Consider the following 4,947-nt stretch of genomic DNA (forward strand, 5'->3'; position numbering starts at 1 on the left):
CTTGTAAAAGAAAAAAAATCTTGAATATTTTGGAAAACATTAGGTTCTCATTATCTTTTCTGTGAATATTATTCTAATCTCTATAACCATGATATTTGCATGACTTACAACTGGAAGATCAGCATGATAAATGAGACAGATAATGGGGTTTGAGAAGGAAAAGGTTTCATTCTGGCACACAAATCTTAGCTTGTTTTTCCACCTGGAAAATAGTGACGATAGTTCAATTATAAGGCTCTTATGAGGATTCGATATAACACAGGGAAAAGTATATAATTGATCCTCATAACAGTTGGAAATGGAACTATTATTACTACTACCTATAGGTGAGAAACCAAGGCTCAGAACTATGTGTAAAAGATATATTTAAACAGTAACTTGGTTCAAGGCATTTGTAAATAATACTTTCAACTTTGCCTTATTTCTTACAAAGAATAAATTTTAGAATGTGATTAATGAAATCATACTTTAATTGCTTTTAATATAATGCAAAAAGAGAATTTATTTATATATACCTATTTTCTCATTACCCAAATAGATGGAAAATACATCTAACTCATTTCTTTTTTTGAGGCAGTAACTCATAAATAAAGATTCTGAATGTTTGATGAAGCCAGGCATGTGATGAGCAACTGAAAGCATACCATGAGAGATATAAGAAATAAACAAAACCCAAAATGCAAAAACCAAATACCACACCAAAACCTGTTAGAAAACAAATCCCTCTTTTCTAAAACCAGAAATGTTTGATAAATATGAACCTTAAATATAAAGCTAATAACTCATTTGATAAAGAGCTGACTTTTAAAAAATTCTATTCTTGAATATATTATATATGCTTGATCAGGCTTAAAATTTGCTCTTTCTATTATGCCAGTTAAATTTAAATTTGTTATCTTAATCAGGTTAACACATCACACACTTCAAAGATCGTCATTGGTTCCCTACTGCCTATAGACTGACAACTACACTATTACATTTCAGATGCATGATACTCTCCCCTCAACCCACCATTTCTTCCCTTATCTTGGACCATAATTGTTTATCAACCATATGCTCCTGTCATATGGTTTTCTTCTTCTCTCAAAAGTATTTGAAATGTAAGACCTGTCCTATTCATGCTCATTCTGTTCCTGAAGCATCGAAGTATAGAATGCCCTTTCTTTATATACCAATCCTTCAAAACTCATCAAAACATTAAATATTTTTCACAAAGCCTTTTCCAATTCTTTTGAATTTCTATAATCTGTTATTTCTTTTTTAGTTGCAAGACATTTTGGATCTATGCATTTCATTCATTCTTATGTTTTATAGTTATATCTGTTTCATGCATGCATTTATAAAAACATCTTGAGTACAGGCCATATTTCTGTATGTTCCATAGTATCTATCAAAGATATTGTAGTTCCTCAATTAGTAATTGCGGAAAGACCTAAAAAATAATGTATATTAATCGCATAACTAATTCTTAAATCTTCCTGGAGCAATTTTTCCTTTTAAAAGAATGTAAGTTCCGTGCTTGGAGGATTTTTGTCTGTCGTGCTCACTAACGTATTTCCTAAATAAGTGTTTAGAACATAGAAGATCCTCAATATTTTTGGACTATAGTAATAATTTATGTGTATATGTCAAATAACCATTAAATACACGATTAGAACTATTTTACTAAAAATTGACATTTTAATAATGCTAATAAAATATTATTGAGAAGCTATTTGACCATCTGTGATTAACATTTTTTTATGGGGGGTAGGAAGAATCCTGATATGAAAGAATATTAAAAGAACTAATGGCTGAAGTACTATCTAAATTTAAGCTTCAGTAAGTATTGTTGACTTATGCTTCACTATATCTTAACTATTAGAGTTTTCACTCAAATCTATGGCTTATATTAGCCATTATAATTATTCTAATTTCTCATATATTGTTTACAATGCAAGATCAATACAAGGTAGACAATATAATGAAACCAATAGTATATATAGACCAAATTCACTTAGAAAGATTTATTTAAGACTGATTACAAAGACAAACATAGATATTCCATCTAATTGTGTTTTTTTTTTTTTTTTTGTAAATCATAGCTGATGTATGGGTCCTATTCTTATCTTTTAAACATCAAGCAGTATTGTCATGTTCTTGATGCAAAATTCAAAAGTGGGCATGGATTATGAAATGTCTTAATTAAGTTAAAATTTTAAGATACTCTGAAAGTCAGAACTGGGAGGAAACACAGTAAATCTTTTGGTGAATTACTTTTGATATACGAATAATTACTACTTTGCATGTTCTATACAATTTGATTTTTGTGTGTATGAACATATTTTATGCACACATATATTCTTTAGACAGGATGAGAGAAATATAAATGAATATCTGAGTACTTAATTTTGAAACTAGCTTGTGAAAGGTCATTTCAGGCAGGAGGAGACAGTGTTCCTCTAAAGTACAGCTTGCTATCTGTGTGCTAATTGAGCTTATCTCTTGCTTGAAACAGAATTATCTGTTCTTAGGCTTAAGAAAAGCTGTTATATTCAGTACAGTGGTATTTACAAAAGATCTAACTTGGTAGACACTTTATCTTTCTCTGTGGTCTCTTGTCTTTGTTAGGCAGAAAAGAATTACATGGTATATTCTTAATTTGCTAAAAGGGTGTGATATTTTACTAATGAAATGAAATGATTACTGGAATATGTTAACATGCTAATAAGTGGCAGAGACTCAGAGGGAGAAAACACCCTCTGAGTTTTGCTCTTATAATTTCTCTTTGGAGATCTGTACTGAAATAGCTTGCCCTTTTGTTGTAATTCATGTAAATAATCTTAAATATTGCATTTACATTCCCTTTTAAAATCACTGCCAATGTAAGACATGCCAAGCCTTCAGAATCTTAGATATATGTGAAGCTCAGATCAAATAAAGAGTAGTTTACTAAAAACAACATAAAAGAGGAAGATTATTTAAATTGCCTTCTCCCTCCTAGCCTGCCATTACTTTGTCCCCACCTCACATCCTTAAGGAGATGGTATCTGACATAATAGGCCAATTATCATAAAGTCCTGAAATCACCAGCGAATAAACATTCTGAACAGTAAAAACATAAAATAGAAAGCTACAGGGCTTACTCTCCCAGTCTTGACTATCCCTATTGAAATGAGATAACTGTTATTGCCCAACAAGAAAGCCAGCCTTAATAACCAAGCTAATGAGAGGTCAACACCCTTCTGAATTGTGGCAAATCACAGAAGAGTAATTAATCTAAAATGGCAAAATGGGAAGAAAAGAGATGGAGGAAATATATATTTATATGCCACAAAGGCAAGAAAATAATTTACAGTGGAGTGAAAAAAAATTGCTTTCTTGATGATAGTGAGATTTTTTAACTTTGTTACAGAAATATGATATGCTCATTCTTGTCTACACTACCTAGAATATAGGATTGGTAGATAAAATATAGGATACCCAGTTAAATTTGAACTTCAGATAAACAAAAAATACTTTATCTGAAATTCGAATTTAACTGGTGTCTTCTATTTTTACTTATAAGTTTAGCAACCCAATCTAGGGATACATTGTCTTTTAAGAGATCAACTCTGATGGAAATATTCCCATTCTAATATTTTCTGTATAACACCACAGCCAACGGAAACATGTCACTGATGGATTCATTTCTAAGGACCCTAAGTGGGACTCTTTTAGAGATATGCTATGTGAAGAGATTGAATAATAGCATTAAATTTTTGCCCATAAATGACAGATTCTCACCCTTGCTTATGTAGTTCTGGACACATTGAGTACCTTATTGGCTTTATAAGGAGTTCTACTTTCATACAACTTTTTGTTTACTTAGCATTTGGATCACCAGTAGTAGGATAAAGAATTACTAATAGTATAACCACTGAGTGCAGACTAGCAGAATGCACTCAATCAACCAATGGCTTCTGGACATACATGCCCCAACGTCCAGAGGTGGGTGATATTCAGTGGCTTCAGCCCTGTCCTTGATGACTGTTTGATTGCGATTTACCCTTAACATATGCATATTATATTTACATAATAAAGCCATACTCAAATAACATGTGAGTGATTGAACATATTAGTTATACCAGTAATAAAAGTCAAATTAAACTGGGGATTGCTGAGGCCCCACTTATAGCCCCGATGCATATGGACAAACTATCACAAACAGACACACACAGACGCACATTTCTCCTGGGTATCTTTGTTAACAATAAAGTGTATAAATAATAAAATGTACTATGAGATATCAATATGTGAATATGTAACATAAGATAGAGAAAATTATTTTTCCTTAATATGTGCCTTAAGTTTGTATGTAATAATTATATGCATGGATGAGGAAATATACTTCATTATATTTTTCTTTAGCACCTTAGTTCCTGACACTTTATAGGTACACGATAAATTATTTATTAGATGAGTAGATACATCTCCTACTTTTGATGAATTCACAGTCCAGTGGATAGACAGATTATAGAAAGATATCGAAATAGAACAGTATTACTGATGTCATAATAGAGATTATTACATGCTAATATGGGAGAAGGGAAGAGGCACCTATGTGTTGAACCAGGAAGGCATCTTAAGAATGTTGACCTTTTAAATAAGTGGAGTTATCCAAGGGAAATGAGATAAAACGATGAAGAGGATGAAGAAAGAGTTTTTGAGTACGGGGCTGGATGTGAGAAACCCTGTGAATGTTGTGACCTTCATGAAAGTAAATACTTCTGAGGTGTAAATTTTAATGAAGAGAGTATAAAAAATTGAAGCTGAACACGGAGGGCATCACTTTATGTCAGACTAAAAAGCTTGGGCTTTATTCTGTAAACCACTGGGAACCACTGGCAGATTTTAAGTAGGGCCTAAAAAAGTCAGATATGCAGTTTAGGTGGAATCTTTTATCAATTATGTGGAGGATGGATCTGA

The 4,947-nt window shown here is 31.9% G+C and overlaps 1 protein-coding gene across 1 annotated transcript in view; it reads left to right on the top strand.

Annotated features, from left to right (window-relative positions):
- LRP1B (LDL receptor related protein 1B) overlaps positions 1-4,947 on the top strand; it is a 1,708,438-nt gene that overhangs the window by 36,358 nt on the left and 1,667,133 nt on the right. The window lies entirely within an intron of this gene.

This window comes from Pteropus vampyrus, unplaced genomic scaffold (genome assembly GCF_000151845.1).
Source record: "Pteropus vampyrus isolate Shadow unplaced genomic scaffold, Pvam_2.0 Scaffold17, whole genome shotgun sequence".
Classification (NCBI taxonomy): Eukaryota; Metazoa; Chordata; class Mammalia; order Chiroptera; family Pteropodidae; genus Pteropus; species Pteropus vampyrus.